The sequence below is a fragment of the Dermacentor albipictus genome, chromosome 7, assembly GCF_038994185.2.
Source record: "Dermacentor albipictus isolate Rhodes 1998 colony chromosome 7, USDA_Dalb.pri_finalv2, whole genome shotgun sequence".
NCBI classification, from domain to species: domain Eukaryota; kingdom Metazoa; phylum Arthropoda; class Arachnida; order Ixodida; family Ixodidae; genus Dermacentor; species Dermacentor albipictus.
In genome coordinates this window covers 134,149,582-134,168,243 of record NC_091827.1, presented here as the reverse complement: position 1 = coordinate 134,168,243, position 18,662 = coordinate 134,149,582, and the positions used below count along the sequence as shown (strand labels likewise).

Below are 18,662 nucleotides of genomic sequence, written 5' to 3'. Positions count from 1 at the left end.
ACCGGCAGTGGGGAGGTCATGAAGTTCGTGGAGGACAGCCGAGCACAGTTGTTTAGGGATCACAAGGAGTAATGCAGGGCCGTCGGGGTGAACGTTGTGGCGGTAGAGTACACCATGTTGAAGTGTGAATAAGCGAAGGGAACTGTCAGCGAGTGACGATTCGAGGCGGTCAATGATGATACGCAAGGACTGGTCACAGCGCTGCTCGTTGGCGACATGGAGCAGTGGAAAAACAGAGAGAACACAGGCGTCGGTGTCAGTGTCAGACGCCGAGGTCGCGTCTTCGACTGGGTAGCGAGCGAGGCAATCTGTGTCCTGGTGTTTGCGTGCGGACTTGTAAGTCACTGTGTAGGGATATTCTTGTAGACGGAGGTCGCAATGACCGAATCGGTCAGCAGGATTCTTGAGCGACGAAGGCCAACAAAGCCCATGATGGTCTGTGATCACTGAGCAGGGCTTGTCATAAAAATATGGGCGGAACATTGAAACAGCCCAGACGAGAGCAAGACATTCGTGCTCGGTAATCGAATAGTTGCGCTCTGCAGTTGTAAGGAGCTGGCTAGCGTAGGCTATAACGCACTCAGGTCCGTGTTGGCTTTGCGATAAGACGGCGCCAATCCTATAACCACTGGCATTGGTTCAGACCTATGTGAGTTCGGATGGGTCAAAGTGGGCCAAGACAGGTGGATTAGTGAGAATCGTGATAAGGCGTGGAAATCCGGCAGCGAGAGGGGAACATCACGTAAAAGGCACGTCTTTCATAAGAAGTTCAGAGAGTTGTCGATGATTGTTGCGAAACCTTTCACGAACCATCGAAAATAAGAACAGAGCCCCACAGAACTACGGACGTCTTTAAAAGACTGAGGCACAGGAAAAGCCGTTACCACGCGAACCTTCTCCGGGTCGGGTTGTACTGCGAAAGTATCGATGAGATGGCCTAGCACTGTGATCTGTCGGTGCCCGAAGTGGCACTTCGATGATTTTAATTGGAGCCCAGCCTTGCAGAAGATGTCAAGGATAGCTGCGACGCGCTCAAGGTGCGTCTCAAATGTAGGAAAGAATACAAGGACGTCGTCGAGGTAACGGACGCAAGTTGACCATTTGAAACATTGAAGCAGAAAGTCGATCATCCGTTCGAATGTGGCGGGGGCTTGCACAAATAAAACGGCATAACCTTGGTTTGATAGAGGCCATCTGGAGGGACGAAAGGGGTCTTTTCTTGGTCTCGCTCATCGACGGAAATCTGCCAATAACCAGATAGAAGGTCGATGGACGAAAAGTATTCGGCGCCGTGAAGACAATCAAGAGCGTCGTCGATTCGTGGTAAAGGGTAAACGTCCCTTTTAGTAATTCGGTTTAGTTGGCTGTAATCAACGCAGAAACGCCACATGCCGTCTTTCTTTTAGACGATCACGATCGGCGATGCCCTAGGACTCAACGAGCGCTCAACAATGTCTCTAGCCAGCAACTTGTCGACTTCCTGCTGAATAACTTGTTACTCTGCCGTGGACGCGTGATACGGTTGGCGGTAAATGGGAACAGCATCACCAGCGATGCTTAACAAGGGACGTCTGACCAAGCGGTCGATTTTCAGTATCAAATATATCGCGGTAGGAAAGCAAAAGGCGATAGAGCGCGGCTGCTTGGTCAGGTGCGAGGTCCGGAGCGACCAGGTGACCTAATGGGCAGTTGAGATTCAAGGCATCCTGTAGGTAATCAGAAGGATCTGGAGACACGTCAGCTGCAGAAGTAGTGACGTGGTCGTCTGTCACTGACCGGAGCGTGGAAAATGCTATGCCTTCAGGTAACACTTGCTTCGTCAAGCCAAAATTGACAGCGGGAAGACACATCATATGAGCGGCATGGGTTACGACAGAGTGTGGCACAGAGATGTCGCGCGCCAGGAGGACATCACGAATGGGTGCGAGGGCAAAGTCGCCATCAGGCATGGTTGCCGTAGAGGCTAATTCAACGAAGGTTAGGGCTTTTGGAGGTAAGCGAACACACTCTGTAGTGTGGAGCATCTTCGGTTGTTCGGTGTGAACATTTGGAAGAAGAGGAAGCTCTAGGCACAGCGTACCGGTGGCACAGTCGATGAGGGCAGAATGCGTCGTCAAGAAGTCGAGCCCGAAGATTAGGTCAAGAGGGCAACTGGTCAATACGGTGAACAGGACTGGAACCTGGCGGCCAGCATTTCCTATGCGAGCAGTGCACACTCCTGAAAGCAACAGTGGTGCCATTGGCGACGCGTACGGCTCGACTGATGGCAGGCGTTAGAACTTTCTTGAGGCGACGACATAGGTAAGTGCTCATTATGGATACTTGCGCTCCAGTATCAATTAATGCCGTGACCGGAAAACCATCAGCGTCTACTTCAATTAGGTTCGTGTTGGTGAGGAGCGTCAATGGCGGATTTGCACAGGACGAACGTGATGCAGCCCTACCTCCAAGAACTGCGTGGCCTAGTTTTCGGTCCGTCGGTCTGGCGAGAAAAAGCGGCGAGGCTGGGGCGATGGGGAGCGATGGCGTTGAGGTGACGGCGATCGCATGGAGGAGCGGCTGTCAGGGGCATCAGAAGTTGGGTACAGACGGCAACGTGAATAACGCCGAGTGTCGGCGTATGGGCGAGGAGCAGGGAATGAGCTCGGGTACGGTGGCATCGAGGTGGTGCGGCAGTGGCGGGATACATGACCAACGCGGTCGCGGTGGCAGCGGAAGCAGATCGGTTTGTCATCTGGGTTTCGCTATTCAGCAGAATTTTGCAATTTGGGAGCGAAATAAGGGTCTCTACAGGTTGTGGATATGGGAATGGGCACCTAATCAGGTCGGGAAACACAGCAGCCGTTAGGGATGCCAAGGTTTGCAATTTCTAGCCGCACAACGGCTTGAATAACTGAAATAGTGGGGGCCGCTTGGTCAAAGGTACAGTCAGGGGGTCGTGGATGAAGGCAGGCCGGACTCGCCGCTTCAATCTCATAACGAACGATACGTGTGACTTTTATGCTAAGCATATTACGAGAGCTCAACCCAGCTCCTCAGGCGCGGCGGTGTCGCCTTCAATACCACGTGACACCGTGACGTCACGACAGAGGAGAAGTGGCTTTGGCTCAACTCTTGCAAGATGGGCTGGGTGGGAATCGAACCAGGGTCTCCGGAGTGTGAGACGGAGACGCTACCACTGAGCCACGAGTATACGATGCTTCAAAGCGGTACAAAAGCGCCTCTAGCGAATGCGGTGTTGCCTTAGAAACGAGCTGTTTCTAAGGCTCAGGCGTGCGTCGCTTGCTCAGGCGCACATTTCGTTGCCGCGCCGAACGCTGCGTTGCTCGACGCTCACCGCGTCCAATGCGGGGCGCGTAGTCGCTGCGCCGTAGCTCATTGTCTTACACCCCTTGGCGGGTCGACGGGAACGCTGTCGCGTTCCACTCTTGAAGGCGAAGCAGAGTAACGCATTTGTTTCTTCGTCTAGCCGAACCAAATATAGCCAAGCAACAGCCGTTCACCAGGCTAAACAGTGGTTCAACAACTAAAATAAAGGCTAGTATGCTTCGCATCATGGGCTTAACCTTACCTAAGCCACAGCCATTTTTTTTCTTGAAGTGGTCGTGTGGCGGTAAGAGCGGAGCAAGAGGACGTGGTAAGGGTGTTTGGGAGCCGGGAACATTGTGGGAGGAAGCGGTGGCTTTTGGCTACCTCGAAGGGGTAGCATTCGTTGACGATGGCGTCGACCGTAGAAACGTCCTTATAGACGAGCAAATTGAAGGAGTCGTCCGTAATTACTTTAGGGCATGGCCTACCTTGTCAACCTCGGCCATGTCCTCGTAGACTTTCTGCAAAGCGTGAGCACTTCCTGTATGTAGGACACATACGATTCGGTCGACGACAGTACAAGGGTGGCGAGCTCTTTTCACGCAGCCTGTTGGCGACTTGACAAGTTGCCAAATAGGTCGCGAAGCCGCTCTTAGAAAATGTCCCAGCTGGACAGCTCATCTTCATGGGAGGGAAACCAGACACATGCTGTGACTGCAACGACGAAAATCGGTGCTGTCGCACGCGTCGCAATGCGATTTTTAGAGGGCTCATTTCACATGATTGCGATTTCAACAATGCGACTGGTGCGACGCCCAGGGTTGCTTACTGCCAGGTTTCGTGGCACACGCTGCATAATTCTTTTATTGTAGTGAATAAAACGTTTACTCTATAATATTATTGACTTCTCTTGAGTAGAAGCAAATAATATGTACGTTTACTAATTTAAAAACGTTAGTTAAGATTTGTCTTGGGGTGCGCGACGGCGGTTTCTGTAGTTCAGTGTGACATCGCGCACGTAAACAGCTGTTCGCGGGTGGTTCAGCGATTATTTATTCTATGGTTCAGCGCTGTGTGTTGTCTTATCTACCTTCTATGGCCGTTTCGTTCTGCCTGCGCTACAACAATCTACAAGATGACCTATCGACAAGTTCATATAGCTACCCTCACCGTATATGCAGTATTCGGAATTCGGCTGCCACGAAGTTGTCGTGTAAGCCCAACAAGATCCTCGCGCTACCCATGCTCTGCGTCAGCTTCTGGAGAAATGATGCCTGTATATTGCCCGTCATTGCGCATATGTGGCGCCTGCTCCTAGCCATATTCTTACGCCAAACGTAACAACAAGCACCAACCCGAACGCCCGCGTGTGCCTCTGAACGAAGCCTCTAACGATCTGTGTGATTACGACGTGGAATGAAAATTGTGTTTTGAAATTCAACCTTAGCGCTTGCCTGGTTCGTCCATCGCCGTGCTTGCGCTGCGAATATATATATGGGAGCCCCCTCTCAATATTTCTAAAGGCGCAAAAGCCGACGCATCAAATGTTTCGAGCAGTTACCGTCACTTTTGTAGAAACCTGTACGTTGTAACATAGCATTCTAAAAGACACGCTTCTCGTCCACTTTGTTGTCCCGTGTCTCGCACTGGTAGTATACTCGGAACTTCTAACAAGAAGACAATATCAATACGCGCTATTCAAAATGCGGGATCGTAGGCCCACGGCAGGCGCACTTGCCGTAGAATTTTTCAGCTTTCTGCTCAGCCTCGCACGCCTCTCACGGTTAGCCTGTTTTGTGGAAATAAATATTATTATTATATTATTAGTGTTATTAGATATTATAGTTTCTTCACTGTAATTTATAGCAATCATCCAGATTTCTTAAGCTAGTCATGCATTCAACCTGTATTAGATCAACATTGTTACGACATGCTTATGGGAGTCATTTCAAACTAGATTGCTCAGCCAGAGAAAGTACAAGTGCAAGCCTCAAGGTTTATTCCAAATTGGTATTCCTAAACAGATTATATTGGCAGAATTTTATGCCTGCTTGCACTTCCTGTAATTCAATGTTCAGAGCTGGAAAAACTGATTCCTTTTCTTGCTGTCGAATAGCTGCTTCAATGTCGATAGCAAGCTATCGTGTTAAGCAATAGTGTTAAGCAATGACTATATGTCTAAGCTTATCAATGCGTTTTTGTTCCACGAACACAATTAAGTTTTCTCTCTCCCTCTCATTGGCAGCCATGGAATGAAACCGTTCACTTTCACAAGTATCAGGATGCAAACATTCTAGAGTTTGTCCTGAGCATTTGTCTGCATCCTATAGTGTGCATGTTTGTATCAAGTTCTCGTGTTACAATCGCAGTGATCTAAGCATATTGTTATATTGCAACAAACAAATTTATTTCACTTTGTTTTCAAATCTACAATGTGGCCATGCAGTAACGACTGCATTAATAAGCAAAATAGAAAACTGCAGATTTAGTGCACGTGTTGGAATATATGCGAAGTGAAGTTTTTGTCAAGTGGTCAAATAAATGCTGTTAAAGTAACTGCGATATATACAATTTGTCTTATTTTCAACAATCCAACATGTCATCTTTTGCAAGGTTTGCTTATGCACCGCATAGGTCACAACCTTAATGTCATGTAATCTTTATGCATTACACTGTTCACAAACCATACCGAAATGCAAATGCCAGTTAATGTAGATGCACGCTGCGAGACATCAACACTGTGACGTTTGTTGAGCAAGGAATGGTGGGAGGTGTATGCAGATAAATGAATGAGGTGCTTATGTACTTATTTAATTGTATACCTCGCAGGCTGCAAGGTTGGAGTATTATGCAAGAGGCAATAAAAAAGTTGTTACAAAAGGAAGAAGGGCACAACATTAACCCATTAAAGACCAGCGTGACCATATGGTCACGTTAGTCTGCACAGTGGATTTCAATTAATTAAGATTCACAAAATGGCATCAAAATCGCCTTTGACGTGCCGTTAGACAGATGAGAGTTCCCTTTATGGATATCAAGTGGCAGCAGGTGTCAGTCGTTTTGTGGGAGCCCCTCACAAAGGCGGGAATAAGTGTTGCTTTGCGAGTAGCGTCACCATGCATGACTCCAAGGGGTAATGTTTTTTTTTTCACTACTTGTTTAAGCAATAGTCGGACATCCTTACCTCCATATTGCTCTTTAAATATGTGACCTTCGATGATCATTTGTGAAAGCTTAATGTTTGATTTATCCATGAACGAGCGTGTTATCTTGCGCGTTGCCATATGGTCACGCTGGGACTTTAGGCTACCTAACTTTTTAATTTTTTTTATAAACTGCATTCTCATCTCTTGCACGGCTGCTGGCGCGTTCCCACAGTGGTTATTTCTTATTTTATTTATTTACTTATTTATTAGTACCTCAAAGGCCCCATTGAAAGGGTATTACATGAGGGGGTGGAATTTCAGCAGTACATTTCTTCTATGGATGATTTGAATGACGATGAGTCGATCTGATCAACGATGGCGTTTGGCAGGTCATTCCAGTCCCTTGCTGTATGGACGAAAAATGATGACAGATGCGCAGAAGTGCGAGGAGGGGGTGGGTAGACGGCCTTCCCGTGGTTTGTGCGACTTGAAATGCGATGGCCGGGGCTGATAATGAAGTTCAGAGATGGATGATAAAAGAATTTATGAAACAGACACAATCTGGAAATTTTTTGGCGGTTAGCTAAAGTTGTGAGATGAGCATTACGTTTTAGTTCAGTTACACTTACATGATAGGAATAGGCGGAGAAAATGAAACAAGCTGAGCGATTTTGTACAGATTCAAGAGTAATGGAAAGGTTATTTTGATGAGGGTCCCAGATCGCGCATGCATACTCTAATTTGGGGCGGATAAGTGTTAAGTAAGCAAGGGATTTCACTGATGGGGGTGCTAGTCGCAGGGTTCGTCGAAAGTAACCAAGGACGCGATTTGCCTCGTTAGTAATCTGTGAAATATGAAAAGACCAATTTTGATCAGATGTCAAATGGACGCCTGAATACTTGTAAGTTGATACTGAAGCGATTTCTGCATTCCCAATTAGGTATTTTGAAGATGGTTGTGAGTGACGTCGGTGGAATGATAGCAGAGATGTTTTTTTCACATTTAAGGATATTAGCCATGAATTACACCAGGTTAGTACGTGCTGAATGTCAGACTGAAGAAACAAAATGTCATCGGTATTTGTAATAGGCCGGTAGATAACGCAGTCATCAGCGAATATGCGGATGTTAGAACATATGTTAGCAGGCGAATAATTAATATATATGAGAAAGAGAAGGGGGCCCAAGACGGTGCCCTGAGGTACCCCAGATATAACAGAGGACTAAGAAGATGAACATTTATTAGCAAAGACAAACTGCTGCCGATTAGTGAGAAAGCTGCATATCCAATTAAAAACATGTTCGTTAAGATTGAGACGAGAAAGTTTTAGGAATAGTCGTTTGTGAGGAACTTTGTCAAAAGCTTTTTCAAAATCGAGGAAGAGGGTGTCAATAGGAATGTTAAGGTCAATGTTAGAGGTAAGGTCGTTAATAAAGAGGGCTAACTGTGTTTCGCAAGACAAACCTTTTAAAAATCCATGCTGGTTAGGGTGGAAGAAGTTGACGGATACTAGAAATTTTATAATTTGAGAGAAAATTATTTGTTTTATTAGTTTAGAAGTGATACATGTGATAGATATCGGTCGATAATTATGGCGCTTTGATGATGAAGGCCCTTTTTGGGGACTCTGATGATGAAGGCCCTTTTTTGGGGACTGGGGTAGCCTTGCCTATTTTCTATTCATGAGGTATAATGGCTGATGAAAGCGATTGCTGAATTATATGAGACAGTATGGTGCTAGTTGCATGTTTTGTATTTTTTAACACTTTAGTATTAACTTTGTCGACACCAGCTGAGGCGGTTAATTTCAAAGAGTCGATTATTTTGACAATGCCATCAGGTTCGAAGCTGAAGCCCGGCATAGGAGGAAAGTTAAAGGAAGGGAAATCAGGTAATTCGTTATCTGGTTCGTGGGTGAAAACTGAGCTGAATGATAAATTCAAAACTTCCGCAACGTCATGATCTTCATTTGGTCAATTATCATCGTCACACAGTGTTATGTTTCTGATGGGGTTAGGATTGATGCATTTATGCATTTCCAGAATTGACGTGGGTTTGTACGAATCATGTCGGGTAGAGTAGAAGAAAAAAATGAGTGTCTAGTCTTGTATACTTGTAGGTTATAGGATTTTTCTGCTTCGTAATAATTTTGCCACGTGGCGGGTTTATTGGTTTTTTCGGCACTTCGGAAAAGTCTTTTCTTTTTGTTATTCATGCGTCTTAGCACGGAATTGAACCAAGGTGATTCATGGCGCTCAGTTACGGTGATGGTAGGTATAAATTTTTCAATTAGAGCGTGCATTTTGTTTTTGAACAGTAGCCAATTAGTTTCAGGAGTGCGGTCATGAAAATCGGTTAGAAACCAGGTTCGGAATGCATCAAGTTCACTGTTGATGCTTTCATAGTCTCCTTTGTCATAAAGTGTGATAGTTTTAGTTATTTTTTGGGGGTGCAGTAGGTGGTTGAGAAACGTAGCGTGTATTACTGAGTGGTCACTGATTCCCGGCAGATTCATGAGCGATATCAACTTTTCTGCATGTGATGTTAGTATTAGATCTAATATGTTCGATGATTGAGCATTTTGCCTTGTTGGGCTGGTGACCAGTTGGGTCAGACCAAAAGTGTGGCACGTATTCAAGAAATCGCGCGCACAAGAATTAGTCGTGTCAGTTGGGTTCTGCCAATTTTTTCGGGAAAGTTGAAGTCACCTAGGACAAAGAGACAAGCGTGTGGAAGTTCCGAAGTTATATGAAGGGTGTTGTGGAAAGAAGGTATAAACGAAGCATCACTGTCTGGGGCACGATAGCAAGCACAGATTACTGTCGGTGGAAATGAGGCTTTAGAACAGATGAATAATATTTCGATGGGAGAGTTAATCGGCATAACATGAAATTTCAGGCTGTAGTGTGTTGCTATTAGAACGCCACCGCCTCGTTTACCGATGCGGTCGCAGCGGAAGACATCACAGTTGTGGAATGCGGTCTGTACTTCGTTATCCGTTATGTTCTCGTTTAGCCATGTTTCTGTTAGTACGACTACATTGCTTTCTGTGGTGTTGATTAGGCTAGATAGAGCATCGCGTTTAGGCAGGAGGCTTCTAAGGTTAGTGTAAAAAACTGATAGCGAGTTCGGAATGTTTTTTGGGCATGTTTGGCTGATAGCTATGGCGTCCGAGGTAACACTGATTGCGATGTGTGAACGAACGTGTACGTGGTGGTGCCAATAACCATCCTGTCATGTCGAAGGGTGAACTTTTTTTATGGCTTTTAGCGTAATCTATGAGGTTTTTACGGGCAATACGAGTGTTACGGGAGTAGTCTTCGGATACGCTGTGAATTGTACCCTTAAAGAGTTTTGCGTTAGAAAGAACCAGTTCCTTGGTTTTGAAGTGTGCGAACTTGACAATGATAGGCGTGTTCTTTTCAGCATTAAATGTACCAAGCCGGTGGGCCCGTTCAATGTCCGTAGGCTGGATTGTGAGTTTTAGTTCAGATTTGCAAATGTATATTACGAGATTCTCCGATGCGGCCCAGGTTTCGCGGTCAGCGTCCTTCACAACAAAGAATACAAGATTAGAACGACGGGCCCTGTCCTCGCTGTCGTCTAGCCTATGTACAAGGTCTGACAGGTTGCTTGCGTTCTGAAGGGTCTGAATAGGTTGATGTTGGAATAAATGACGAAGATACTCGAAGAAGACGATGACGACGAGTCAGTGATTTATATCGACCCGCAAGAGGGTAGCACCTATTCGGATGAAGAGTCGGCTGATGAAACCTCAGGCGGGCTCATTGACAATCTAATCGGGCGGAAGCTATGAGCCAGCGCTCAATCTGTTTTCTCTGACGGGCGTCGCATTGGTGGATCCGACTCGGACGATGACGACCCCGGCAGGCAAGGTGACGGAACATGGGAGGTTTCTTCTGCTGTAGTTGATGCGCCCATTCCTGCGAAATTATCCACTGCTTCTAAGTGGACGAACGGTGATCTCCAGAAAAGCCTTGGTATATTTCCCTACTCAAACTTTGCTGCCTACAGGGTCATTTCACCTGTTGAATTGTTCGAAATCTTTTTTGACGAAGCCGTCGTGGAGCTTCTAGTCGAACAAACAAGAAAGTATGCGTTATTTTTCAATATGCCCGATCCGGAGGTTACCAAAGAAGATTAGGTTTTCTTGGAGTGTTCGATTTGTCCGGCTATAACCGCTTGCCAGGGGAAGAAATGTTATAAGGACAGCGGCTTGGATATGCGCAACACGACGGCCTACAATGCTATGAGAAGAAATCGTTTCGTACGGATAATGCGATTTCTGCACTGTGCGAAATGCAAGCCTAACGCTTAGTGACAAGTTGGCAAAGTTGCGTCCATTGATGGCACTATTGAAAGCAAGGTTTCTGGAGCACTTTCAACCTGTGCGTCACCTGAGGTATGACGAAAGTATAATTGAGTTTTATGGTCGCCATGGCTGTAAACAGTTCATACGCGAAAGCCTATCCGCTTCGGGTATAAAGTATAGTGCCCAAATGCCAAGAACGGATATCTTGTAAAATTCAAAGTGTATCAAGGCAAGCAGGGGATCCCAGAACATCTGAAAAATATGAAAAGGACTTCGGAAAAGCAGCGGCGCCACTTTTTCAAATGGTCGATGAACTCGCAGCAGAGACGCACGACCTTCCTTTCTTTTTCTATTTTGATCATTTATTCACAGGCATAACGCTACTCAGGCATTTCAAGGCACAGGGCTACGAAGGCACGGGCACAGTGAAGCAGAACCGTGTCCCCAAAGAGTGCCCTATCGCTCGACCACAGTTCGTCAAGCGCCAACCTCTCGGCCACGAAGAGTCCGTGCTTATCGACAATGGGATAATTGTTGTCCGCTGGATGGACACTTCTGTAGTAACGATCGTAAGCACCATTCAAGACGTAAAGCCAATGTCATCTGCAGACAGCTACTCTAGTGTTCAGAACAAGCAAATGAAGGTGGCCCGCAAAAAACACTGTTGCTCAGTACAAGTTTTATGGGAGGTATGGACCAGATGGATGCAAATGTAGGCGCCCACAGGATTGTAATCCGTGGCAAAAAGTGGTGGTTGCCGATTTTCCCTTGACTTTGTGATGTATCCATCACGAACGCTTGGGCGCTAACTCGTAGCACAGGGTTCAACGTCACGCAGGTGGAATTCCGCGGGCAAATTGCACAAAGCTACCTGATGCGATGGGACAATAAGCATAGAGGACCTGGTCAACGCAGAATCCCAAGGGCTGGTGATGTCCTGACCGGTTCGCGGTATGACCAAGTGGCCCACTTTGTTGCACCAATACCTAATGACAAGAGGTGGAGGTGTGCATGAGATAATTGCAACAGCGCAGTGCACACACAATGCACAAAGTATGACCACGGCATGTGTATTCCATGATTTAAACCATATCACACTAAATGAGTGCTCGACTATTCGCTATGCAAGTTTTTTGTGATGTTTCATGGCTTAAAATAAATGTTTTTTACTTCGCGTATTTTGCTGTAGCGTAAGGGCACAGTGTGACCATACGGTCACGGGCTATATTCCAAAAACTAATTAGGCAAGAGTAATAACTTTTTGCATGTGAATTATCCGTATAAAGGTAAGTTAATATATTAGATTTATTTCAAGATAGCAAGAAAAGAAAGAAACCGGTCCCTAATGGGTTAAGAAAAAAACCAGCAAAAAAGCAGTACCAATACATTGCACCAACTAGCCGAACGTGTTTTACTGGCACAACATTATACAATACTTAACAAACAATAACAGATAAAGTTACTGCCCATGCACCCTGTACAGACGGTAAACCAGCAAAGCTGAAATGTGCAGCCCTGGTGTTTATCACTGGGTTAATTCCAATGGTTAATTCAAGTCTTTCTATATTATTGGTTATGTCTGTGTTTCTTAATGAGGTTATGCACATGTTTGGCTTCGGTTTATCACATTGCTTGTTTGGAATGCCACACATTGCACTTTGCAAGATCACCATTATGGAAAGTGCAATGAGTGGTTCATTGTGTTAATCCAGCGGGTCCATCAAAGTCTTTCTGGATTATGTTGCGCACTTGTGTTTTGTAATGCGTTAATCATAATGTTTATGACTCAGTTATGCAGTGTAGTTACGAACTGACACACCGGGGCTGCACATTTCATTTAATTGAATACAGGGACACATTTTCGAACCCCTTGGGAAGTCGGAGAGAGACTGCTGCACACGCACTCTGCTGCTAGAGAGAAATGACGTCACTATCGGTCTAGCCAATGGCGCACCACACCTTCGCTGCGAGATAATAATGACATCATGATCTTGTCTTAACCCCATCCCTCTTTGTGTCCCTTCCCTGCAATAACACGCAGATAAATGTGTGTTTGAAATGCATGAGCATTTCTATGTCTACCCAACACGAAATGTCTCTGCCCATCATGCAAGACGGATGCAATGGCTCACACCCCCTTAAACAATGGCTCATACCCCTACACTAGGGTTTTTGGGATCGGACCACGAGTGTTTCGCCTAGGCACACACAGCTTCACTGTGAAAAGAATGAACACCTTTCTGCTAGAGACCAAGACAATCATGAGGTGTATTAACAAATGAAAGTTTATTGAACATGCCGAGTAAATGCTGTTCGACAAGCAATAAATCAAATTTGCACAAAAAAGCAGAAGCAAGATCTGGTGTGTGTCCATACAGATCCCAACAGGAAATGCATCCATCTCTGAAAGTGTAACAGCGACCATGCTGACACAAGATTCTCCCAGTGTATTTGCATGTACAGCATCCATAATTTATCTAGGCAGCCGATCTCCACAGAATGCTAGCTTCTTCCTCTACAATGCACTCTCCACATCTGAGCGTGCATTGTAGAGGAAGAAGCTAGCATTCTGTGCAGATCGGCTGCCTAGACAAATTACGAAAGCTGTAGATCTAAAAATGCTGCGTTAATCTTGTCATCATGGCCTCCGTTAGAAATGGATGCATTTCCTGTCAGGAAACGCACATGAATTTTTGCTTCTCCTTTTTGTGTATGTTCAGTCTATTGCTTGTCAGCGAGCATTAACTCGGTGTGTACATTAAACTTTTGATTGTTAGATCATCTCGGTTTTCTTGTTTCTCCTATGTGTTCTGTGGTGCCATTTGCAGCCAGGCTATTCGTTTTTTTTAGACTGCAGCAAGTCACTTTAATGGCCCTCATGATACCTTATAAAATCTTTTATTTGGCCAATGTAGCAAGAACGTACAGTGTGAAGCAGTAAGAACAGGTTATGCTAACTTCTAATTAAAAGGTTTATTGTGAAAATGCAATGACCTATAAAGGTTACCACAACGTAGTACAACAATAAAACCTGATAAAGGCTAGTGCTTCATGAAACCAAACATAAAAGCAGGAAAGGGAGAAAGTACATATAGATATACAAGTTCAGGGAAAAAAAACATTGTGATCACCAAGTGTGCATGTGGCTAGCTTCCAGGAAACTCATTTTTTTCCCAATGGCATGGAACTGGAAGAATGTGCTTGCATAAGCAAGCTGTCAGTCTGTCTATTGGAATAACAACAGTGTTTCTTGAAAGGTGCTGGCATACAGGATTGGCAATTGTAATGATTTTTTCCTGCACTTGGAATTTGTCTCTATTTTCTTTCTGTAGCATTTTTATTTATGTTTGGCTGCATCAAGCACCAATTTTTATCTATCTTTCAAAGATGTCTTTCTTTTTCTGGGGAAAACTCGGGGAAGGCAGGAGATGGAAATTCAAGACGATGCGCAACATGAGAACAAGGTGAAAGTAGGAGCCAATGTTTCCAAACGTGGACCTTGAAGAAGACAAGTCCACTAGTCGAGACGTTGGCTCCTGCTTTCACCTTGTTCTCGTTTTGCTCATCGTCCTTTTTTTTTCTGGCAATTTGTATAACTTGCCACATTTTTACAAATGAACCTCAGTCTAAAGTTAGTCCTCTTCAATATCTAGTGTCATCCTGTTCATACTGCTTCATGCTATGCACTCTTGCAACATTTGTGTGCGTGTGTGTGCACACGTGTGGATTTGGATGCGAGATCGGGCCCTTGGGCAGAGGTATCATTCTTCTCCTGTGCAGCCTTATGAATTCAATAACTATAGTGCAACAGAAATGCAATGGACAGGAACGAAGTGAACACACAGAGCGCTTCGTTCTTGTCTGTTGTCTATCTGTTGCACTTTAGTTAACAATGAATACACACAAACTCATCTAGCTTTCAGTTGTTATGTCAGGCTTATAAGCCCGCTTGGGTCCTGGAATATTTGCATGGCCATGTATCCTGTAATTTAATTTCTGGCCATGTGCTTGCAAGTCGCGTGTCAGTCTCCTGATTTTCCTGACAATCTTGTGTGATGTGCAGGCCCAGACAGTTTCTGGTGAATCCATGCAGGGTGTTGTGCAGGGTGTAATCTGCACTACAAGTGCTGCTTTGATTGCTTTCAGTTCAGCTTTTCTAGGTGTAGGATGACCTGGAATGGTACTCACTTATATGGGGTTTAGTTTTATGTAGTGTCATACTACTGTTACACTGCTATTGCCAGATCAGTGTGCTATATGTGCCTTATGTTTGCTTGCATCTTTATGATTAGCAACCTCCTCTGTGTGTTTGGCAGTTGCATATAGCCTCCTGGCCTAATTGTTTACCCCCATATTCCACGGTATGGGCCTGTTTTATTTCTGAAGGGAGGGGTAGTCGTCTTTGCATCTCATATGCTAGCTGGCATAGTATCTTGGTACGAGGTTCTGAGCTCTTGAGACAAAGAATTTGTGCTGCAGGCAGCAATTCTACTCTGTCTAGGTGCTTGTTCGTTAGCTCTTTCTCATAGAGGTCTTCAAGCATGGTACAGTTGGAAATACCTGTTATTACTGCCCGATGCCTGTATTCGATTAATTGTCTTTTTTGTGTGCTGCAGGTAATTCATACCGTACCATACCTTGGACACAAGCACAGCATCTGCGATTTTCTGTAGTATCCACTTGTCCACACCATTATTTCGAGATTATTCTTTTCACCAGGTGTGGAAGTTGCGTCCAGGCATTGCATAATAGTTTCACCCACGTGCTGGCTCTGCCGTCATGGGCTTACACTTGCTGAGGATTTGTGGACGTTGACTTGCGGGCATATTTGTCCAGCTATGTGGATCACAATGTGCAATCTGGGGTAGTTCTTGATTCCAGTCTTTCTTTTTTTCCGACGTCGATATGAGCTGACTTATCAGAATGCGAGAGACCAGACTGGCCAAGAAAGTCTGCAGTGTTGTCGAGGGCTTGTTGCATCATTCTTGATTTCTGTATAAGATAGCTTTCACATAGACTGTAATACGCCATAGGCTGTAGTGTTTTTTGTAGTATGCCCATGTTGTTGGTGTGTGTGGGCCAAATGTACCCCCAACTCTGACCTGGAATTTTCTGTCTCAGAAAGTTACTGTTTAAGTGCTCTACCAGAAATGTTTTTACTCATCGTTCCTCTTATTAGAGCAGCATAAGGTACTGCTGTTAAAAGCCTCTTCACTCTCTTCATTCTTTCATAAGCGGTATTACACAATGTCCGGCGATAAAGTTTCTGCTGCTTATGGCCCACTTATAACTGCCAGAAGGGACAACTCTTGAAAAAGGTTTTCTTTGTGCTATGTGTGCGACGTAGTATGAGCATTCATGCCTTGACATTTATACATCTGTAGAACCAGCTTCCTGACACAGTACTTGCTATACCAGATCATGCTTATTTGTGCAGTGCTGTTGAACAATACATATTGATGCAATGAATATTTACACACTCGAATTATCACGAAAGATGGTTGTTTTACAATTCTGCCCTTTGCCTTCTATCGGTGTTAGATATTGCATAAGCATGCTCCCCTACGCAGTAGTATTTTGAAGCGTAAGGGTTCAATAAAAGGTGATGAACTAAATCTAAGTGCAAGAGCTCTTTTTCTCACATATGACTTCCATGGCTGGCATATCAATCCCTTGCCTTGTGTTAGCAGCAGAATGCTATAGCCCCAGTGGCAGGTGAACAAATTAAAGAACAATATTTCTGTCTGTAATTTTTTTTCTTGCCTGTATGTAAGTAAAGTTTGGAATAAGTTTGTCATTGCAAAAAAGCCCACTTTATATTGTGTATAGTTGAAATGCAGAAATTTGTTCTAAAATCCTCAGGTGATATATGTTCTTGCAAGTAGCATGGTATTTCATTACTTATAAAGATAGTAATCGCAGCGGATATCGTTATATGGTTTTACACACTAATATATGTGATCACAAACTTATTAGAGACTTACTAGAAACTTCTAAGGCATGAATGTTTCTGCACACTTGATCAGCTGTGAACGTGCAAGAACTGCTTGTACTGGCTGACTTCACTGCACAGTTTTGATTTTCTTTTGTTCAGCGTGTCGTTTTATAGTGTTTTATCCCCACAAGAACAGGCCGTTTGCCTGCTTTTCGCATTGTTGCACGAGTTCTACATAATTGTGCAGGAGGGTACGTTGTCACTGTGCCACTATAGCAAGCAATTTTCTTAATATACTAGCTGTACAGTTAATTACCTTGCAGAGCAAGTGTTCATACAGATGCAGTAAGGATACAAAGTCCGCAACATAGTCAATGTTTATTGGTTTTTGCGCAAGAAAAAAAAATTCTCCAGAGAAGAGGTGCAACTTAACGTGCATGTAATATTTTATTCAAGCCACGGATTTAATGCTATCGTAGCAAATTCATTACGATAGCCTACACTTTTGCTCTGTCAAATTTAATAAGAGGCAAGATAAGCTTTCAACATGCATCTGGAAATTCGTGCTTGAAAACCGACAAGAAAATGCAACTGAACGGTACCGCGTTCAGCGCAACGTTGGAACTTTGGGTACTTTGCTGTCTTGTCATTTTCCCTTGCCGAGGTTGAAATAATTCAAGCTGCTCCGTAAGCGCGATTTTTGCATGCTACTCAACAAAAGAAAATTGTGACAACCTCGTAGTCTGCTGGGGATCGAACACCTCCTAGCACTGACAACTCGCAAAGGCGTACGAAGCAAACGTGAAAATGCACTTCATTTGCTGTGTAGCGCGTCAACAAACGCATAGCAATCGGATAATGCAATCTGCTGTACCAGTTTTTTATTCTCCCTTTGCGTACGTACCGAATTCGACGATCCACGTCTCCGCGCATTGCCCTTGTCGGGCGAGACGCCATTTTCCAAAACAAACCGGCGAAATAGCTCCGTTGACAACTCTCCGCGCAATTTCGACGGAAAATCGCAGCGATCGGTGCGACGGTGCGACTGTGCGACCAACCGGTTGGTCGCAGCCAAAAATCGGGGGATCGGCACTGCGACTGCGATTTTCATCGCAAACGACGGAAATCGCACTTCCGGTGCGACGAAAATCGCATCATGTGAAACAGGCTTAACACGCTCATACATGCTGAGGCAGTCGTCGACGTCAGCGTCATCTTGGGTGGAGAATGTCCCAGGATCATGGAGACTAGGAACTGTAACGTACGTTGTGGTAGGCGCCGCAGATGTAGGTGATGACGGGGTGGTTCCATCGGAAGCCATGGCTGAGAAGACGATGGTGCGGCCGCTTGGGAGCACCGTGGCGAGGACGGCGAACGTTCCGCCTCCACCACAATGTTACGCGAAGGACGAGTCAGCGAAACGAGTACCATATACAGGTTATATTTACAACAGTGGTTGCAGCGCTGACCGGTTAGGTTCACAGCGCGAGCTGAGTTTGTTCATCCTCTTTGCTTCAGTGATGGCACCCATGCGCCTCGCTCAAACAAGCAAATACCACATGCGTGTAGCAATATCTTGTAAAAAACATTTGTAATAAATTACAACACTTATTAGGGATGGAAACAGCTTCACTTCCATGCAAAGGTCATCAATATATAGAGGGTGCCCTATCATGCACCAACGCTAAAAAAAAGGAAATGCGTTACTCGAAGTTAGTGCATTTTGCTTTCAGTACATTGGAGTAACTGTTAATTTTTTCGCCACTAAGATTTTATTGGGTAAATACATTTAATTATGTAGTGCGAGACGTACTATCCTAATTATCACAGTGTCAATGAGGCATTTGAAAGTAGAGCGCAGGGACATCTAACGGCTGTATTTTTAGTGAAGTACTAATTGCGTTCTATTTTTTCACGATGGATACATTAACTCTACGA

At 44.8% G+C, this 18,662-nt stretch overlaps 1 protein-coding gene and 1 long non-coding RNA gene across 4 annotated transcripts in view; one reads left to right on the top strand and one right to left on the bottom strand.

Annotated features, from left to right (window-relative positions):
- LOC135911538 (chymotrypsinogen B-like) overlaps window positions 1-18,662 on the bottom strand; it is a 799,265-nt gene that overhangs the window by 291,219 nt on the left and 489,384 nt on the right. The window lies entirely within an intron of this gene.
- The window catches only part of LOC135911540 (uncharacterized), a 302,235-nt gene continuing 285,674 nt past the window's right edge, over window positions 2,102-18,662 (top strand). Inside the window, exon 1 of the long non-coding RNA XR_011507608.1 lies at window positions 2,102-2,301. This is a non-coding gene — a long non-coding RNA (uncharacterized lncRNA). The remainder of the gene's footprint in view (window positions 2,302-18,662) is intronic.